We start from the raw sequence: 25,503 nt of genomic DNA, 5'->3' as shown, positions 1-25,503 counted from the left end.
AATCAGACTATAAAACAAACCAACATGAGGATAAATCCGACTATAAAACAAACAAACATCAGAATGAATCAGCTTATAAAACAAACCAAAAAGAGGATAAATCAGACAATAAAACAAACAAACGAGGATAAATTAGACTATAAAACAAACAAACAAGGATAAATCAGCTACAAAACAAACAAACGAGAATAAATCAGGTATAAAACAAACAACATGAGGATGAATCAGACTGTAAATCAAACAAACATGAGGATAAATAAAACTATATAACAAACATACATCAGAATAAATCAGCTATAAAACAAACAAACAAGGATAAATCAGGTATAAAACAAAGAAATGAGGATAAATCAGGTATAAAACAAACAAAACATGAGAATAAATCAGCTATAAAAGAAACAAACATGAGGATAAATCAGACTAAAAAACAAACAAACATGAGGATAAATCAACTATAAAACAAACAAACATCAGGATAAATCAGACCATAACACGAACAAACATGAGGATAAATCAGCAATAAAAAAAAACAACATGAGGATAAATCAGCTATAAATCAAACAAACATGAGGATAAATCAGACTATAAAACAAAAAAACATGAGGATAAATCAGACTATAAAACAAAAAAACATGAGGATAAATCAGACTATAAAACAAACAAACATGAGGATAAATCAGACTATAAAACAAACAAACATGAGGATAAATCAGGTATAAAACAAACAAACATGAGGATAAATCAGACGATAGAACAAACGAACGAGGATAAATCAAACTATAAAACAAACAAACATGAGCACAAATCAGACTGTAAAACAAACAAACGAGAGGATAAATCAGACTATCAAACAAACAAACATTAGGATAGATCAGACTATAAAACAAACAAACATGAGGATAAATCAAACTATAAAACAAACATACATCAGGATAACTCAGCTATAAAAATAACAAACAAGGATAAATCAGGTATAAAACAAAGAAATGAGGAGAAATCAGGTATAAAACAAACAAAACACGAGAATAAATCAGCTATAAAACAAGCCAACATGATGGTAAATCAGACTAAAAAACAAACAAACATGAGGATAAATCAGACTATAAAACAAACCTGCATGAGGATAAATCAGAATATAAAAAAACATGAGGATAAATCACACTATAAAACAAACAAACATCAGACTGAATTAGCTTATAAAACAAACCAAATTGAGGATAAATCAGACAATAAAACAAACAAACGAGGATAAATTAGACTATAAAACAAACAGACAAGGATAAATCAGCTATAAAACAAACAAACGAGGATAAATCAGGTATAAAACAAACAAACATGAGGATGAATCAGACTGTAAAACAAACAAACATGAGGATAGATCAAACTATATAACAAACATAGATCAGGATAAATCAGCTATAAAACAAACAAACATGAGGATAGATCAGCTATAAAACAAAACAAACAAGAATAAATCAGGTATAAAACAAACAAACGACGATAAATCAGGTATGAAACAAAAGAAACATGGGAACATATCAGCTATAAAACAAAATAAACATGGGAATAAATCAGCTATAATACAAACAAACATGAGGATAAATCAGCTATAAAACAAACCAACATGAGGATAAATCAGCTATTAAGCAAACAAACATGAGGAAAAATCAGCTATAAAACGAACAAACGAGGATAATTAGACTACAAAACAAACAAACATGAGGATAAATCAGACTGCAAACAAACAAACTAGAGGATAAATCAGACTATCAAACAATCAAACATTAGGATAAATCAGCTAAAAAACAAACAAACGAGGATAAGTCAGTTTATTAAACAAACAAACAAGGATAAATCAGAATATAAACAAACAAACATGAGGATAAATCAGGCTGTAAATCAAACAAACATGAGGATAGATCAGACTGTAAAACAAACAAAAATCAGAATGAATCAGCTTATAAAACAAACCAAAATGAGGATAAATTGAACAATAAAACAAACAATCGAGGATAAATTAGACTATAAAACAAACAAAAAAGGATAAATCAGCTATAAAACAAACAAACGACGTTAAATCAGGTATAAAACAAACAAAACATGAGAATAAATCAGCTATAAAACAAACAAACATGAGGATAAATCAGCTATAAAAAAACCAACATGAGGATAAATCAGACTATATAACAAACCAAAATGAGGATAAATTAGCTATAAAAAAAACCAACATGAGGATAGATCAGCTTTTAAAACAAACCAACATCAGGATAAATCAGCCTATAAAACAAACCAACATTAGGATAAATCAGACTGTAAAAATAACAAACATGAGGATAAATCAGACTATAAAAGAAACAAACATGAGGATAAATCAGACTATAAAACAAAAAAACATGAGGATAAATCAGCTATAAATCAAACAAACATGAGGATAAATCAGACTAAAAAACAAACAAACATGAGGATAAATCAGACTATAAAACAAACCTGCATGAGGATAAATCAGAATATAAAAAAACATGAGGATAAATCACACTATAAAACAAACAAACAGACTGAATTAGCTTATAAAACAAACCAAATTGAGGATAAATCAGACAATAAAACAAACAAACGAGGATAAATTAGACTATAAAACAAACAGACAAGGATAAATCAGCTATAAAACAAACAAACGAGGATAAATCAGGTATAAAACAAACAAACATGAGGATGAATCAGACTGTAAAACAAACAAACATGAGGATAGATCAAACTATATAACAAATATAGATCAGGATAAATCAGCTATAAAACAAACAAACATGAGGATAGATCAGCTATAAAACAAAACAAACAAGAATAAATCAGGTATAAAACAAACAAACGACGATAAATCAGGTATGAAACAAAAGAAACATGGGAACATATCAGCTATAAAACAAAATAAACATGGGAATAAATCAGCTATAATACAAACAAACATGAGGATAAATCAGACTATAAAACAAACCAACATGAGGATAAATCAGCTATTAAGCAAACAAACATGAGGAAAAATCAGCTATAAAACGAACAAACGAGGATAATTAGACTACAAAACAAACAAACATGAGGATAAATCAGACTGCAAACAAACAAACTAGAGGATAAATCAGACTATCAAACAATCAAACATTAGGATAAATCAGCTAAAAAACAAACAAACGAGGATAAGTCAGTTTATTAAACAAACAAACAAGGATAAATCAGAATATAAACAAACAAACATGAGGATAAATCAGGCTGTAAATCAAACAAACATGAGGATAGATCAGACTGTAAAACAAACAAACATGGGAATAAATAAGCTATAAAACAAACAAAAAAGAGGATGAATCAGAATACAAAACAAAGAAACATGAGGATAAATCAGACGATAGAACAAACGAACGAGGATAAATCAAACTATAAAACAAACAAACATGAGCATAAATCAGACTGTAAAAAAACAAACTAGAGGATAAATCAGACTATCAAACAAAAAAACATTAAGATAAATCAGACTGTAAAACAAACAAACCTAAGGATAAATCAGCTATAAAACAAACCAACATGAGGATAAATCAGACTATAATACAAACAAACATGAGGATAAATCAGACTATAAAAAAACATGAGGATGAATCAGACTATAAAACAAACAAACATGAGGATAAATCAGCTACAAAACAAAGAAACATGAGGATAAATCAGCTATAAAACAAACCAAAATAATGGTAAATCAGACTAAAAATCAAGCAAACATGAGGATAAATCTGACTATAAAACAAACCTGCATGAGGATAAATCAGAATATAAAAAAACATGAGGATAAATCAGACTATAAAACAAACAAAAATCAGAATGAATCAGCTTATAAAACAAACCAAAATGAGGATAAATTGAACAATAAAACAAACAATCGAGGATAAATTAGACTATAAAACAAACAAACAAGGATAAATCAGCTATAAAACAAACAAACGACGATAAATCAGGTATAAAACAAACAAAACATGAGAATAAATCAGCTATAAAACAAACAAACATGAGGATAAATCAGCTATAAAAAAACCAACATGAGGATAAATCAGACTATATAACAAACCAAAATGAGGATAAATCAGCATATAAAACAAACCAACATGAGGATAAATCAGACTGTAAAAATAACAAACATGAGGATAAGTCAGCTATAGAACAAACAAACATGAGGGTAAATCAGATTATATAACAAACAAAAATGAGGATAAATCAGCTAAAAAACAAACCAACATGAGGATGAATCAGACTATAAAACAAAAAAAACATGAGGATTAATCAGACTATAAAACAAACAAACAAGAGGATTAAATCAGACTATAAAACAAACATGAGGATAAATCAGACTATAAAACAAACCTGCATGAGGATAAATCAGAATATAAAAAAACATGAGGATAAATCAGACTATAAAACGAACAAACATGAGGATAAATCAGCTATAAAACAAACAAACATGAGGATAAATCAGCTATAAAACAAACCAACATGATGGTAAATCAGACTAAAAAACAAACAAACATGAGGATAAATCAGACTATAAAACAAACCTGCATGAGGATAAATCTGAATATAAAAAAACATGAGGATAAATCAGACTATAAGACAAACAAACATCAGGATAAATCAGCTATAAAACAAGCAAACAAGAGGATAAATCAGACTAAAAAACAAATAAAACATGAAGATAAATCAGCTATAGAACAAACAAACATGAGGATAAATCCGCTACAAAACAAACCAAAATGAGGATAAATCAGACAATAAAACAAACAAACGAGGATAAATTAAACTATAACACAAACAAACAAGGATAAATCAGCTATAAAACAAATAAACGAGGATAAATCAGGTATAAAACAAACAAACATGAGGATGAATCAGATTGTAAAACAAACAAACATGAGGATAAATCAAACTATATAACAAACATACATCAGGATAAATCACACTATAAAACAAAAAAAGGAGGATAAATTAGACTATAAAACAAACAAACAAGGATAAATCAGGTATAAAACAAACAAACGACGATAAAGCAGCTAAAAAACAAACAAAACATGCGAATAAATCAGCTGTAAAACAAACAAACATTAGGATAAATCAGCTATAAAAAAACCAACATGAGGATAAATCAGACTATAAAACAAACCAAAATGAGGATAAATCAGCTATAAAAAAACCAACATGGGGATAAATCTGACTGTAAAAATAAAAAAAACATGAGGATAAATCAGCTATAGAACAAGCAAACATGAGGATAAATCAGATTATATAACAAACAAAACATGAGGATAAATCAGCTATAAAACAAGCAAACAAACATGAGGATAAATCAGACTATAAAACCTACAAACATGAGGATATATCAGCTATAAAACAAACAAAGAAGAGGATAAATCAGCTATAAAACAAACCAACATGAGGGTAAATCAGACTATAAAACAAACAAACACGAGGATAAATCAGACTATAAAACAAATGAATATCAGGATAAATCAGCTCTAAAACAAACATATATGAGGATAAATCAGACTATAAAACAAACCAACATGAGGATAAATCCGACTATAAAACAAACAAACATCAGAATGAATCAGCTTATAAAACAAACCAAAAAGAGGATAAATCAGACAATAAAACAAACAAACGAGGATAAATTAGACTATAAAACAAACAAACAAGGATAAATCAGCTACAAAACAAACAAACGAGAATAAATCAGGTATAAAACAAACAACATGAGGATGAATCAGACTGTAAATCAAACAAACATGAGGATAAATAAAACTATATAACAAACATACATCAGAATAAATCAGCTATAAAACAAACAAACAAGGATAAATCAGGTATAAAACAAAGAAATGAGGATAAATCAGGTATAAAACAAACAAAACATGAGAATAAATCAGCTATAAAAGAAACAAACATGAGGATAAATCAGACTAAAAAACAAACAAACATGAGGATAAATCAACTATAAAACAAACAAACATCAGGATAAATCAGACCATAACACGAACAAACATGAGGATAAATCAGCAATAAAAAAAAACAACATGAGGATAAATCAGCTATAAATCAAACAAACATGAGGATAAATCAGACTATAAAACAAAAAAACATGAGGATAAATCAGACTATAAAACAAAAAAACATGAGGATAAATCAGACTATAAAACAAACAAACATGAGGATAAATCAGACTATAAAACAAACAAACATGAGGATAAATCAGGTATAAAACAAACAAACATGAGGATAAATCAGACGATAGAACAAACGAACGAGGATAAATCAAACTATAAAACAAACAAACATGAGCACAAATCAGACTGTAAAACAAACAAACGAGAGGATAAATCAGACTATCAAACAAACAAACATTAGGATAGATCAGACTATAAAACAAACAAACATGAGGATAAATCAAACTATAAAACAAACATACATCAGGATAACTCAGCTATAAAAATAACAAACAAGGATAAATCAGGTATAAAACAAAGAAATGAGGAGAAATCAGGTATAAAACAAACAAAACACGAGAATAAATCAGCTATAAAACAAGCCAACATGATGGTAAATCAGACTAAAAAACAAACAAACATGAGGATAAATCAGACTATAAAACAAACCTGCATGAGGATAAATCAGAATATAAAAAAACATGAGGATAAATCACACTATAAAACAAACAAACATCAGACTGAATTAGCTTATAAAACAAACCAAATTGAGGATAAATCAGACAATAAAACAAACAAACGAGGATAAATTAGACTATAAAACAAACAGACAAGGATAAATCAGCTATAAAACAAACAAACGAGGATAAATCAGGTATAAAACAAACAAACATGAGGATGAATCAGACTGTAAAACAAACAAACATGAGGATAGATCAAACTATATAACAAACATAGATCAGGATAAATCAGCTATAAAACAAACAAACATGAGGATAGATCAGCTATAAAACAAAACAAACAAGAATAAATCAGGTATAAAACAAACAAACGACGATAAATCAGGTATGAAACAAAAGAAACATGGGAACATATCAGCTATAAAACAAAATAAACATGGGAATAAATCAGCTATAATACAAACAAACATGAGGATAAATCAGCTATAAAACAAACCAACATGAGGATAAATCAGCTATTAAGCAAACAAACATGAGGAAAAATCAGCTATAAAACGAACAAACGAGGATAATTAGACTACAAAACAAACAAACATGAGGATAAATCAGACTGCAAACAAACAAACTAGAGGATAAATCAGACTATCAAACAATCAAACATTAGGATAAATCAGCTAAAAAACAAACAAACGAGGATAAGTCAGTTTATTAAACAAACAAACAAGGATAAATCAGAATATAAACAAACAAACATGAGGATAAATCAGGCTGTAAATCAAACAAACATGAGGATAGATCAGACTGTAAAACAAACAAACATGGGAATAAATCAGCTATAAAACAAACAAAAAAGAGGATGAATCAGAATACAAAACAAAGAAACATGAAGATAAATCAGACGATGCAACAAACAAACATCAGGATAAATCAGCTATAAAACAAACAAACGAGGATAAATCAGTTTATTAAACAAACCAACAGGACCATAAATCAGACTATAAAACAAACAAACATGAGGATAAATCAGCTATAAAACAAACAAACATGAGGATAAATCAGCTATAGAACAAACAAACATGAGGATAAATAAGCTATAAAACAAACCAACATGAGGATAAATCAGACTATAAAACAAACAAACATCAGAATAAATCAGATTATAAAACAAAAAAAAATGAGGATAAATCAGACAATAAAACAAAAAAACATGAGGATAAATCAGCTATAAAACAAACCAACATGAGGATAAATCAGCTGTAAAACGAACAAACATGAGGATAAATGAGCTATAAAACAAAAAAACATGAGGATAAATCAGACTATAAAACAAAAAAACATGAGGATAAATCAGACTATAAAACAAACAAACATGAGGATAAATCAGACTATAAAACAAACAAACATGAGGATAAATCAGGTATAAAACAAACAAACATGAGGATAAATCAGACGATAGAACAAACGAACGAGGATAAATCAAACTATAAAACAAACAAACATGAGCACAAATCAGACTGTAAAACAAACAAACGAGAGGATAAATCAGACTATCAAACAAACAAACATTAGGATAGATCAGACTATAAAACAAACAAACATGAGGATAAATCAAACTATAAAACAAACATACATCAGGATAAATCAGACTATAAAACAAAAAAACATGAGGATAAATCAGCTATAAAACAAACCAACATGAGGATAAATCAGACTGTAAAACAAACAAACATGAGAATAAATCAGCTATAAAACAAACAAACATCAGGATAAATCAGACTATAAAAAAACATGAGGGTGAATCAGACCATAAAACAAACAAACATGTGGATAAATCAGACGATAGAACAAACGAACGAGGATAAATGAGCTATAAAACAAACCAACCTGAGGATGAATCAGACTATAAAACAAAAAACATGAGGATAAATCAGCTATAAAACAAACCAACATGAGGATAAATCAGACTATAAAACAAACAAACATGAGAATAAATCAGCTATAAAACAAACAAACATCAGGATAAATCAGACTATAAAAAAACATGAGGATGAATCAGACCATAAAACAAACAAACGTGGATAAATCAGACGATAGAACAAACGAACGAGGATAAATCAAACTATAAAACAAACAAACATGAGCATAAATCAGACTGTAAAAAAAACAAACTAGAGGATAAATCAGACTATCAAACAAAAAAACATTAAGATAAATCAGACTGTAAAACAAACAAACATAAGGATGAATTAGCTATAAAACAAACCAACATGAGGATAAATCAGACTATAAAACAAACAAACATGAGGATAAATCAGACTATAAAAAAACATGAGGATGAATCAGACTATAAAACAAACAAACATGAGGATAAATCAGCTAAAAAACAAACCAACATGAGGATGAACCAGACTATAAAACAAAAAAAATATGAGGATAAATCAGACTATAAAACGAACAAACATGAGGATAAATCAGCTACAAAACAAAGAAACATGAGGATAAATCAGCTATAAAACAAACCAAAATAATGGTAAATCAGACTAAAAATCAAACAAACATGAGGATAAATCAGACTATAAAACAAACCTGCATGAGGATAAATCAGAATATAAAAAAACATGAGGATAAATCAGACTATAAAACAAACAAAAATCAGAATGAATCAGCTTATAAAACAAACCAAAATGAGGATAAATTGAACAATAAAACAAACAATCGAGGATAAATTAGACTATAAAACAAACAAACAAGGATAAATCAGCTATAAAACAAACAAACGACGATAAATCAGGTATAAAACAAACAAAACATGAGAATAAATCAGCTATAAAACAAACAAACATGAGGATAAATCAGCTATAAAAAAACCAACATGAGGATAAATCAGACTATATAACAAACCAAAAGGAGGATAAATCAGCTATAAAAAAAACCGACATGAGGATAGATCAGCTTTTAAAACAAACCAACATCAGGATAAATCAGCCTATAAAACAAACCAACATGAGGATAAATCAGACTATAAAACAAACAAACAAGAGGATTAAATCAGACTATAAAACAAACATGAGGATAAATCAGACTATAAAACAAACCTGCATGAGGATAAATCAGAATATAAAAAAACATGAGGATAAATCAGACTATAAAACGAACAAACATGAGGATAAATCAGCTATAAAACAAACAAACATGAGGATAAATCAGCTATAAAACAAACCAACATGATGGTAAATCAGACTAAAAAACAAACAAACATGAGGATAAATCAGACTATAAAACAAACCTGCATGAGGATAAATCTGAATATTAAAAAACATGAGGATAAATCAGACTATAAGACAAACAAACATCAGGATAAATCAGCTATAAAACAAGCAAACAAGAGGATAAATCAGACTAAAAAACAAATAAAACATGAAGATAAATCAGCTATAAAACCTACAAACATGAGGATATATCAGCTATAAAACAAACAAAGAAGAGGATAAATCAGCTATAAAACAAACCAACATGAGGGTAAATCAGACTATAAAACAAACAAACACGAGGATAAATCAGACTATGAAACAAACGAATATCAGGATAAATCAGATCTAAAACAAACATATATGAGGATAAATCAGACTATAAAACAAACCAACATGAGGATAAATCCGACTATAAAACAAACAAACATCAGAATGAATCAGCTTATAAAACAAACCAAAAAGAGGATGAATCAGACAATAAAACAAACAAACGAGGATAAATTAGACTATAAAACAAACAAACAAGGATAAATCAGCTATAAAACAAAGAAACGAGGATAAATCAGGTATAAAACAAACAACATGAGGATGAATCAGACTGTAAATAAAACTATATAACAAACATACATCAGAATAAATCAGCTATAAAACAAACAAACAAGGATAAATCAGGTATAAAACAAAGAAATGAGGATAAATCAGGTATAAAACAAACAAAACATGAGAATAAATCAGCTATAAAAGAAACAAACATGAGGATAAATCAGACTGTAAAACAAACAAACTAGAGGATAAATCAGACTATCAAACAAACAAACATTAGGATAGATCAGACTGTAAAACAAACAAACATAAGGATAAATCAGCTATAAAACAAACCAACATGAGGATAAATCAGACTATAAAACAAACAAACATGAGAATAAATCAGCTATAAAACAAACAAACATCAGGATAAATCAGACTATAAAAAAACATGAGGATGAATCAGACCATAAAACAAACAAACATGAGGATAAATCAGACGATAGAACAAACGAACGAGGATAAATCAAACTATAAAACAAAAGAACATGAGCATAAATCAGACTGTAAAAAAAAAAACTAGAGGATAAATCAGACTATCAAACAAAAGAACATTAATATAAATCAGACTGTAAAACAAACAAACATAAGGATAAATCAGCTATAAAATAAACCAACATGAGGATAAATCAGACTATAAAACAAACAAACATGAGGATAAATCAGCTAAAAAACAAACCAACATGAGGATGAACCAGACTATAAAACAAAAAAAAATGAGGATAAATCAGACTATAAAACGAACAAACATGAGGATAAATCGGCTACAAAACAAAGAAACATGAGGATAAATCAGCTATAAAACAAACCAAAATAATGGTAAATCAGACTAAAAATCAAACAAACATGAGGATAAATCAGACTATAAAACAAACAAAAATCAGAATGAATCAGCTTATAAAACAAACCAAAATGAGGATAAATTGAACAATAAAACAAACAATCGAGGATAAATTAGACTATAAAACAAACAAAAAAGGATAAATCAGCTATAAAACAAACAAACGACGATAAATCAGGTATAAAACAAACAAAACATGAGAATAAATCAGCTATAAAACAAACAAACATGAGGATAAATCAGCTATAAAAAAACCAACATGAGGATAAATCAGACTATATAACAAACCAAAATGAGGATAAATCAGCTATAAAAAAAACCAACATGAGGATAGATCAGCTTTTAAAACAAACCAACATCAGGATAAATCAGCCTATAAAACAAACCAACATTAGGATAAATCAGACTGTAAAAATAACAAACATGAGGATAAATCAGACTATAAAAGAAACAAACATGAGGATAAATCAGACTATAAAACAAAAAAACATGAGGATAAATCAGCTATAAATCAAACAAACATGAGGATAAATCAGACTATAAAACAAAAAAACATGAGGATAAATCAGACTATAAAACAAACAAACATGAGGGTAAATCAGATTATATAACAAACAAAAATGAGGATAAATCAGCTAAAAAACAAACCAACATGAGGATGAATCAGACTATAAAACAAAAAAAACATGAGGATTAATCAGACTATAAAACAAACAAACAAGAGGATTAAATCAGACTATAAAACAAACATGAGGATAAATCAGACTATAAAACAAACCTGCATGAGGATAAATCAGAATATAAAAAAACATGAGGATAAATCAGACTATAAAACGAACAAACATGAGGATAAATCAGCTATAAAACAAACAAACATGAGGATAAATCAGCTATAAAACAAACCAACATGATGGTATATCAGACTAAAAATCAAACAAACATGAGGATAAATCAGACTATAAAACAAACCTGCATGAGGATAAATCTGAATATAAAAAAACATGAGAATAAATCAGACTATAAGACAAACAAACATCAGGATAAATCAGCTATAAAACAAGCAAACAAGAGGATAAATCAGACTAAAAAACAAATAAAACATGAAGATAAATCAGCTATAGAACAAACAAACATGAGGATAAATCCGCTACAAAACAAACCAAAATGAGGATAAATCAGACAATAAAACAAACAAACGAGGATAAATTAAACTATAACACAAACAAACAAGGATAAATCAGCTATAAAACAAATAAACGAGGATAAATCAGGTATAAAACAAACAAACATGAGGATGAATCAGATTGTAAAACAAACAAACATGAGGATAAATCAAACTATATAACAAACATACATCAGGATAAATCACACTATAAAACAAAAAAACGAGGATAAATTAGACTATAAAACAAACAAACAAGGATAAATCAGGTATAAAACAAACAAACGACGATAAAGCAGCTATAAAACAAACAAAACATGCGAATAAATCAGCTGTAAAACAAACAAACATGAGGATAAATCAGCTATAAAAAAACCAACATGAGGATAAATCAGACTATAAAACAAACCAAAATGAGGATAAATCAGCTATAAAAAAAACCAACATGGGGATAAATCAGACTGTAAAAATAAAAAAAACATGAGGATAAATCAGCTATAGAACAAACAAACATGAGGATAAATCAGATTATATAACAAACAAAACATGAGGATAAATCAGCTATAAAACAAGCAAACAAACATGAGGATAAATCAGACTATAAAACCTACAAACATGAGGATATATCAGCTATAAAACAAACAAAGAAGAGGATAAATCAGCTATAAAACAAACAAACATGAGGATAAATCAGCTATAAAACAAACCAACATGATGGTAAATCAGACTAAAAAACAAACAAACATGAGGATAAATCAGACTATAAAACAAACCTGCATGAGGATAAATCTGAATATTAAAAAACATGAGGATAAATCAGACTATAAGACAAACAAACATCAGGATAAATCAGCTATAAAACAAGCAAACAAGAGGATAAATCAGACTAAAAAACAAATAAAACATGAAGATAAATCAGCTATAAAACCTACAAACATGAGGATATATCAGCTATAAAACAAACAAAGAAGAGGATAAATCAGCTATAAAACAAACCAACATGAGGGTAAATCAGACTATAAAACAAACAAACACGAGGATAAATCAGACTATAAAACAAACGAATATCAGGATAAATCAGATCTAAAACAAACATATATGAGGATAAATCAGACTATAAAACAAACCAACATGAGGATAAATCCGACTATAAAACAAACAAACATCAGAATGAATCAGCTTATAAAACAAACCAAAAAGAGGATAAATCAGACAATAAAACAAACAAACGAGGATAAATTAGACTATAAAACAAACAAACAAGGATAAATCAGCTATAAAACAAAGAAACGAGGATAAATCAGGTATAAAACAAACAACATGAGGATGAATCAGACTGTAAATAAAACTATATAACAAACATACATCAGAATAAATCAGCTATAAAACAAACAAACAAGGATAAATCAGGTATAAAACAAAGAAATGAGGATAAATCAGGTATAAAACAAACAAAACATGAGAATAAATCAGCTATAAAAGAAACAAACATGAGGATAAATCAGACTGTAAAACAAACAAACTAGAGGATAAATCAGACTATCAAACAAACAAACATTAGGATAGATCAGACTGTAAAACAAACAAACATAAGGATAAATCAGCTATAAAACAAACCAACATGAGGATAAATCAGACTATAAAACAAACAAACATGAGAATAAATCAGCTATAAAACAAACAAACATCAGGATAAATCAGACTATAAAAAAACATGAGGATGAATCAGACCATAAAACAAACAAACATGAGGATAAATCAGACGATAGAACAAACGAACGAGGATAAATCAAACTATAAAACAAAAGAACATGAGCATAAATCAGACTGTAAAAAAAAAAACTAGAGGATAAATCAGACTATCAAACAAAAGAACATTAAGATAAATCAGACTGTAAAACAAACAAACATAAGGATAAATCAGCTATAAAACAAACCAACATGAGGATAAATCAGACTATAAAACAAACAAACATGAGGATAAATCAGCTAAAAAACAAACCAACATGAGGATGAACCAGACTATAAAACAAAAAAAAATGAGGATAAATCAGACTATAAAACGAACAAACATGAGGATAAATCGGCTACAAAACAAAGAAACATGAGGATAAATCAGCTATAAAACAAACCAAAATAATGGTAAATCAGACTAAAAATCAAACAAACATGAGGATAAATCAGACTATAAAACAAACAAAAATCAGAATGAATCAGCTTATAAAACAAACCAAAATGAGGATAAATTGAACAATAAAACAAACAATCGAGGATAAATTAGACTATAAAACAAACAAAAAAGGATAAATCAGCTATAAAACAAACAAACGACGATAAATCAGGTATAAAACAAACAAAACATGAGAATAAATCAGCTATAAAACAAACAAACATGAGGATAAATCAGCTATAAAAAAACCAACATGAGGATAAATCAGACTATATAACAAACCAAAATGAGGATAAATCAGCTATAAAAAAAACCAACATGAGGATAGATCAGCTTTTAAAACAAACCAACATCAGGATAAATCAGCCTATAAAACAAACCAACATTAGGATAAATCAGACTGTAAAAATAACAAACATGAGGATAAATCAGACTATAAAAGAAACAAACATGAGGATAAATCAGACTATAAAACAAAAAAACATGAGGATAAATCAGCTATAAATCAAACAAACATGAGGATAAATCAGACTATAAAACAAAAAAACATGAGGATAAATCAGACTATAAAACAAACAAACATGAGGGTAAATCAGATTATATAACAAACAAAAATGAGGATAAATCAGCTAAAAAACATGCCAACATGAGGATGAATCAGACTATAAAACAAAAAAAACATGAGGATTAATCAGACTATAAAACAAACAAACAAGAGGATTAAATCAGACTATAAAACAAACATGAGGATAAATCAGACTATAAAACAAACCTGCATGAGGATAAATCAGAATATAAAAAAACATGAGGATAAATCAGACTATAAAACGAACAAACATGAGGATAAATCAGCTATAAAACAAACAAACATGAGGATAAATCAGCTATAAAACAAACCAACATGATGGTATATCAGACTAAAAAACAAACAAACATGAGGATAAATCAGACTATAAAACAAACCTGCATGAGGATAAATCTGAATATAAAAAAACATGAGAATAAATCAGACTATAAGACAAACAAACATCAGGATAAATCAGCTATAAAACAAGCAAACAAGAGGATAAATCAGACTAAAAAACAAATAAAACATGAAGATAAATCAGCTATAGAACAAACAAACATGAGGATAAATCCGCTACAAAACAAACCAAAATGAGGATAAATCAGACAATAAAACAAACAAACGAGGATAAATTAAACTATAACACAAACAAACAAGGATAAATCAGCTATAAAACAAATAAACGAGGATAAATCAGGTATAAAACAAACAAACATGAGGATGAATCAGATTGTAAAACAAACAAACATGAGGATAAATCAAACTATATAACAAACATACATCAGGATAAATCACACTATAAAACAAAAAAACGAGGATAAATTAGACTATAAAACAAACAAACAAGGATAAATCAGGTATAAAACAAACAAACGACGATAAAGCAGCTATAAAACAAACAAAACATGCGAATAAATCAGCTGTAAAACAAACAAACATGAGGATAAATCAGCTATAAAAAAACCAACATGAGGATAAATCAGACTATAAAACAAACCAAAATGAGGATAAATCAGCTATAAAAAAAACCAACATGGGGATAAATCAGACTGTAAAAATAAAAAAAACATGAGGATAAATCAGCTATAGAACAAACAAACATGAGGATAAATCAGATTATATAACAAACAAAACATGAGGATAAATCAGCTATAAAACAAGCAAACAAACATGAGGATAAATCAGACTATAAAACCTACAAACATGAGGATATATCAGCTATAAAACAAACAAAGAAGAGGATAAATCAGCTATAAAACAAACAAACATGAGGATAAATCAGCTATAAAACAAACCAACATGATGGTAAATCAGACTAAAAAACATACAAACATGAGGATAAATCAGACTATAAAACAAACCTGCATGAGGATAAATCTGAATATTAAAAAACATGAGGATAAATCAGACTATAAGACAAACAAACATCAGGATAAATCAGCTATAAAACAAGCAAACAAGAGGATAAATCAGACTAAAAAACAAATAAAACATGAAGATAAATCAGCTATAAAACCTACAAACATGAGGATATATCAGCTATAAAACAAACAAAGAAGAGGATAAATCAGCTATAAAACAAACCAACATGAGGGTAAATCAGACTATAAAACAAACAAACACGAGGATAAATCAGACTATAAAACAAACGAATATCAGGATAAATCAGATCTAAAACAAACATATATGAGGATAAATCAGACTATAAAACAAACCAACATGAGGATAAATCCGACTATAAAACAAACAAACATCAGAATGAATCAGCTTATAAAACAAACCAAAAAGAGGATAAATCAGACAATAAAACAAACAAACGAGGATAAATTAGACTATAAAACAAACAAACAAGGATAAATCAGCTATAAAACAAAGAAACGAGGATAAATCAGGTATAAAACAAACAACATGAGGATGAATCAGACTGTAAATAAAACTATATAACAAACATACATCAGAATAAATCAGCTATAAAACAAACAAACAAGGATAAATCAGGTATAAAACAAAGAAATGAGGATAAATCAGGTATAAAACAAACAAAACATGAGAATAAATCAGCTATAAAAGAAACAAACATGAGGATAAATCAGACTGTAAAACAAACAAACTAGAGGATAAATCAGACTATCAAACAAACAAACATTAGGATAGATCAGACTGTAAAACAAACAAACATAAGGATAAATCAGCTATAAAACAAACCAACATGAGGATAAATCAGACTATAAAACAAACAAACATGAGAATAAATCAGCTATAAAACAAACAAACATCAGGATAAATCAGACTATAAAAAAACATGAGGATGAATCAGACCATAAAACAAACAAACATGAGGATAAATCAGACGATAGAACAAACGAACGAGGATAAATCAAACTATAAAACAAAAGAACATGAGCATAAATCAGACTGTAAAAAAAAAAACTAGAGGATAAATCAGACTATCAAACAAAAGAACATTAAGATAAATCAGACTGTAAAACAAACAAACATAAGGATAAATCAGCTATAAAACAAACCAACATGAGGATAAATCAGACTATAAAACAAACAAACATGAGGATAAATCAGCTAAAAAACAAACCAACATGAGGATGAACCAGACTATAAAACAAAAAAAAATGAGGATAAATCAGACTATAAAACGAACAAACATGAGGATAAATCGGCTACAAAACAAAGAAACATGAGGATAAATCAGCTATAAAACAAACCAAAATAATGGTAAATCAGACTAAAAATCAAACAAACATGAGGATAAATCAGACTATAAAACAAACAAAAATCAGAATGAATCAGCTTATAAAACAAACCAAAATGAGGATAAATTGAACAATAAAACAAACAATCGAGGATAAATTAGACTATAAAACAAACAAAAAAGGATAAATCAGCTATAAAACAAACAAACGACGATAAATCAGGTATAAAACAAACAAAACATGAGAATAAATCAGCTATAAAACAAACAAACATGAGGATAAATCAGCTATAAAAAAACCAACATGAGGATAAATCAGACTATATAACAAACCAAAATGAGGATAAATCAGCTATAAAAAAAACCAACATGAGGATAGATCAGCTTTTAAAACAAACCAACATCAGGATAAATCAGCCTATAAAACAAACCAACATTAGGATAAATCAGACTGTAAAAATAACAAACATGAGGATAAATCAGACTATAAAAGAAACAAACATGAGGATAAATCAGACTATAAAACAAAAAAACATGAGGATAAATCAGCTATAAATCAAACAAACATGAGGATAAATCAGACTATAAAACAAAAAAACATGAGGATAAATCAGACTATAAAACAAACAAACATGAGGGTAAATCAGATTATATAACAAACAAAAATGAGGATAAATCAGCTAAAAAACAAACCAACATGAGGATGAATCAGACTATAAAACAAAAAAAACATGAGGATTAATCAGACTATAAAACAAACAAACAAGAGGATTAAATCAGACTATAAAACAAACATGAGGATAAATCAGACTATAAAACAAACCTGCATGAGGATAAATCAGAATATAAAAAAACATGAGGATAAATCAGACTATAAAACGAACAAACATGAGGATAAATCAGCTATAAAACAAACAAACATGAGGATAAATCAGCTATAAAACAAACCAACATGATGGTATATCAGACTAAAAAACAAACAAACATGAGGATAAATCAGACTATAAAACAAACCTGCATGAGGATAAATCTGAATATAAAAAAACATGAGAATAAATCAGACTATAAGACAAACAAACATCAGGATAAATCAGCTATAAAACAAGCAAACAAGAGGATAAATCAGACTAAAAAACAAATAAAACATGAAGATAAATCAGCTATAGAACAAACAAACATGAGGATAAATCCGCTACAAAACAAACCAAAATGAGGATAAATCAGACAATAAAACAAACAAACGAGGATAAATTAAACTATAACACAAACAAACAAGGATAAATCAGCTATAAAACAAATAAACGAGGATAAATCAGGTATAAAACAAACAAACATGAGGATGAATCAGATTGTAAAACAAACAAACATGAGGATAAATCAAACTATATAACAAACATACATCAGGATAAATCACACTATAAAACAAAAAAACGAGGATAAATTAGACTATAAAACAAACAAACAAGGATAAATCAGGTATAAAACAAAAAAACGACGATAAAGCAGCTATAAAACAAACAAAACATGCGAATAAATCAGCTGTAAAACAAACAAACATGAGGATAAATCAGCTATAAAAAAACCAACATGAGGATAAATCAGACTATAAAACAAACCAAAATGAGGATAAATCAGCTATAAAAAAAACCAACATGGGGATAAATCAGACTGTAAAAATAAAAAAAACATGAGGATAAATCAGCTATAGAACAAACAAACATGAGGATAAATCAGATTATATAACAAACAAAACATGAGGATAAATCAGCTATAAAACAAGCAAACAAACATGAGGATAAATCAGACTATAAAACCTACAAACATGAGGATATATCAGCTATAAAACAAACAAAGAAGAGGATAAATCAGCTATAAAACAAACAAACATGAGGATAAATCAGCTATAAAACAAACCAACATGATGGTAAATCAGACTAAAAAACAAACAAACATGAGGATAAATCAGACTATAAAACAAACCTGCATGAGGATAAATCTGAATATTAAAAAACATGAGGATAAATCAGACTATAAGACAAACAAACATCAGGATAAATCAGCTATAAAACAAGCAAACAAGAGGATAAATCAGACTAAAAAACAAATAAAACATGAAGATAAATCAGCTATAAAACCTACAAACATGAGGATATATCAGCTATAAAACAAACAAAGAAGAGGATAAATCAGCTATAAAACAAACCAACATGAGGGTAAATCAGACTATAAAACAAACAAACACGAGGATAAATCAGACTATAAAACAAACGAATATCAGGATAAATCAGATCTAAAACAAACATATATGAGGATAAATCAGACTATAAAACAAACCAACATGAGGATAAATCCGACTATAAAACAAACAAACATCAGAATGAATCAGCTTATAAAACAAACCAAAAAGAGGATAAATCAGACAATAAAACAAACAAACGAGGATAAATTAGACTATAAAACAAACAAACAAGGATAAATCAGCTATAAAACAAAGAAACGAGGATAGATCAGGTATAAAACAAACAACATGAGGATGAATCAGACTGTAAATAAAACTATATAACAAACATACATCAGAATAAATCAGCTATAAAACAAACAAACAAGGATAAATCAGGTATAAAACAAAGAAATGAGGATAAATCAGGTATAAAACAAACAAAACATGAGAATAAACCAGCTATAAAAAAACAAACATGAGGATAAATCAGACTGTAAAACAAACAAACTAGAGGATAAATCAGACTATCAAACAAACAAACATGAGGATAAATCGGCTACAAAACAAAGAAACATGAGGATAAATCAGCTATAAAACAAACCAAAATAATGGTAAATCAGACTAAAAATCAAACAAACATGAGGATAAATCAGACTATAAAACAAACAAAAATCAGAATGAATCAGCTTATAAAACAAACCAAAATGAGGATAAATTGAACAATAAAACAAACAATCGAGGATAAATTAGACTATAAAACAAACAAAAAAGGATAAATCAGCTATAAAACAAACAAACGACGATAAATCAGGTATAAAACAAACAAAACATGAGAATAAATCAGCTATAAAACAAACAAACATGAGGATAAATCAGCTATAAAAAAACCAACATGAGGATAAATCAGACTATATAACAAACCAAAATGAGGATAAATCAGCTATAAAAAAAACCAACATGAGGATAGATCAGCTTTTAAAACAAACCAACATCAGGATAAATCAGCCTATAAAACAAACCAACATTAGGATAAATCAGACTGTAAAAATAACAAACATGAGGATAAATCAGACTATAAAAGAAACAAACATGAGGATAAATCAGACTATAAAACAAAAAAACATGAGGATAAATCAGCTATAAATCAAACAAACATGAGGATAAATCAGACTATAAAACAAAAAAACATGAGGATAAATCAGACTATAAAACAAACAAACATGAGGGTAAATCAGATTATATAACAAACAAAAATGAGGATAAATCAGCTAAAAAACAAACCAACATGAGGATGAATCAGACTATAAAACAAAAAAAACATGAGGATTAATCAGACTATAAAACAAACAAACAAGAGGATTAAATCAGACTATAAAACAAACATGAGGATAAATCAGACTATAAAACAAACCTGCATGAGGATAAATCAGAATATAAAAAAACATGAGGATAAATCAGACTATAAAACGAACAAACATGAGGATAAATCAGCTATAAAACAAACAAACATGAGGATAAATCAGCTATAAAACAAACCAACATGATGGTATATCAGACTAAAAAACAAACAAACATGAGGATAAATCAGACTATAAAACAAACCTGCATGAGGATAAATCTGAATATAAAAAAACATGAGAATAAATCAGACTATAAGACAAACAAAAATCAGGATAAATCAGCTATAAAACAAGCAAACAAGAGGATAAATCAGACTAAAAAACAAATAAAACATGAAGATAAATCAGCTATAGAACAAACAAACATGAGGATAAATCCGCTACAAAACAAACCAAAATGAGGATAAATCAGACAATAAAACAAACAAACGAGGATAAATTAAACTATAACACAAACAAACAAGGATAAATCAGCTATAAAACAAATAAACGAGGATAAATCAGGTATAAAACAAACAAACATGAGGATGAATCAGATTGTAAAACAAACAAACATGAGGATAAATCAAACTATATAACAAACATACATCAGGATAAATCACACTATAAAACAAAAAAACGAGGATAAATTAGACTATAAAACAAACAAACAAGGATAAATCAGGTATAAAACAAACAAACGACGATAAAGCAGCTATAAAACAAACAAAACATGCGAATAAATCAGCTGTAAAACAAACAAACATGAGGATAAATCAGCTATAAAAAAACCAACATGAGGATAAATCAGACTATAAAACAAACCAAAATGAGGATAAATCAGCTATAAAAAAAAACAACATGGGGATAAATCAGACTGTAAAAATAAAAAAAACATGAGGATAAATCAGCTATAGAACAAACAAACATGAGGATAAATCAGATTATATAACAAACAAAACATGAGGATAAATCAGCTATAAAACAAGCAAACAAACATGAGGATAAATCAGACTATAAAACCTACAAACATGAGGATATATCAGCTATAAAATAAACAAAGAAGAGGATAAATCAGCTATAAAACAAACCAACATGAGGGTAAATCAGACTATAAAACAAACAAACACGAGGATAAATCCGACTATAAAACAAACGAATATCAGGATAAATCAGCTCTAAAACAAACATATATGAGGATAAATCAGACTATAAAACAAACCAACATGAGGATAAATCCGACTATAAAACAAACAAACATCAGAATGAATCAGCTTATAAAACAAACCAAAAAGAGGATAAATCAGACAATAAAACAAACAAACGAGGATAAATTAGACTATAAAACAAACAAACAAGGATAAATCAGCTATAAAACAAACAAACGAGGATAAATCAGGTATAAAACAAAGAAATGAGGATAAATCAGGTATAAAACAAACAAAACATGAGAATAAATCAGCTATAAAAGAAACAAACATGAGGATAAATCAGACTAAAGAACAAACAAACATGAGGATAAATCAACTATAAAACAAACAAACATCAGGATAAATCAGACCATAACACGAACAAACATGAGGATAAATCAGCAATAAAAAAAACCAACATGAGGATAAATCAGCTATAAATCAAACAAACATGAGGATAAATCAGACTATAAAACAAAAAAACATGAGGATAAATCAGACTATAAAACAAAAAAACATGAGGATAAATCAGACTATAAAACAAACAAACATGAGGATAAATCAGACTATAAAACAAACAAACATGAGGATAAATCAGGTATAAAACAAACAAACATGAGGATAAATCAGACGATAGAACAAACGAACGAGGATAAATCAAACTATAAAACAAACAAACATGAGCACAAATCAGACTGTAAAACAAACAAACGAGAGGATAAATCAGACTATCAAACAAACAAACATTAGGATAGATCAGACTATAAAACAAACAAACATGAGGATAAATCAAACTATAAAACAAACATACATCAGGATAACTCAGCTATAAAAATAACAAACAAGGATAAATCAGGTATAAAACAAAGAAATGAGGAGAAATCAGGTATAAAACAAACAAAACACGAGAATAAATCAGCTATAAAACAAACCAACATGATGGTAAATCAGACTATAAAACAAACAAACATCAGAATGAATCAGCTTATAAAACAAACCAAAAAGAGGATAAATCAGACAATAAAACAAACAAACGAGGATAAATTAGACTATAAAACAAACAAACAAGGATAAATCAGCTATAAAACAAACAAACGAGGATAAATCAGGTATAAAACAACCAACATGAGGATGAATCAGACTGTAAATCAAACAAACATGAGGATAAATAAAACTATATAACAAACATACATCAGAATAAATCAGCTATAAAACAAACAAACAAGGATAAATCAGGTATAAAACAAAGAAATGAGGATAAATCAGGTATAAAACAAACAAAACATCAGGATAAATCAGACCATAACACGAACAAACATGAGGATAAATCAGCAATAAAAAAAACCAACATGAGGATAAATCAGCTATAAATCAAACAAACATGAGGATAAATCAGACTATAAAACAAAAAAACATGAGGATAAATCAGACTATAAAACAAACCTGCATGAGGATAAATCTGAATATTAAAAAACATGAGGATAAATCAGACTATAAGACAAACAAACATCAGGATAAATCAGCTATAAAACAAGCAAACAAGAGGATAAATCAGACTAAAAAACAAATAAAACATGAAGATAAATCAGCTATAAAACCTACAAACATGAGGATATATCAGCTATAAAACAAACAAAGAAGAGGATAAATCAGCTATAAAACAAACCAACATTAGGGTAAATCAGACTATAAAACAAACAAACACGAGGATAAATCAGACTATAAAACAAACGAATATCAGGATAAATCAGATCTAAAACAAACATATATGAGGATAAATCAGACTATAAAACAAACCAACATGAGGATAAATCCGACTATAAAACAAACAAACATCAGAATGAATCAGCTTATAAAACAAACCAAAAAGAGGATAAATCAGACAATAAAACAAACAAACGAGGATAAATTAGACTATAAAACAAACAAACAAGGATAAATCAGCTATAAAACAAAGAAACGAGGATAAATCAGGTATAAAACAAACAACATGAGGATGAATCAGACTGTAAATAAAACTATATAACAAACATACATCAGAATAAATCAGCTATAAAACAAACAAACAAGGATAAATCAGGTATAAAACAAAGAAATGAGGATAAATCAGGTATAAAACAAACAAAACATGAGAATAAATCAGCTATAAAAGAAACAAACATGAGGATAAATCAGACTGTAAAACAAACAAACTAGAGGATAAATCAGACTATCAAACAAACAAACATGAGGATAAATCGGCTACAAAACAAAGAAACATGAGGATAAATCAGCTATAAAACAAACCAAAATAATGGTAAATCAGACTAAAAATCAAACAAACATGAGGATAAATCAGACTATAAAACAAACAAAAATCAGAATGAATCAGCTTATAAAACAAACCAAAATGAGGATAAATTGAACAATAAAACAAACAATCGAGGATAAATTAGACTATAAAACAAACAAAAAAGGATAAATCAGCTATAAAACAAACAAACGACGATAAATCAGGTATAAAACAAACAAAACATGAGAATAAATCAGCTATAAAACAAACAAACATGAGGATAAATCAGCTATAAAAAAACCAACATGAGGATAAATCAGACTATATAACAAACCAAAATGAGGATAAATCAGCTATAAAAAAAACCAACATGAGGATAGATCAGCTTTTAAAACAAACCAACATCAGGATAAATCAGCCTATAAAACAAACCAACATTAGGATAAATCAGACTGTAAAAATA

The sequence above is a fragment of the Lampris incognitus genome, chromosome 3, assembly GCF_029633865.1.
Source record: "Lampris incognitus isolate fLamInc1 chromosome 3, fLamInc1.hap2, whole genome shotgun sequence".
Taxonomy (NCBI): Eukaryota; Metazoa; Chordata; class Actinopteri; order Lampriformes; family Lampridae; genus Lampris; species Lampris incognitus.
The sequence above is the reverse complement of the archived record's forward strand: the minus strand, read 5'-3'. Positions refer to the sequence as shown.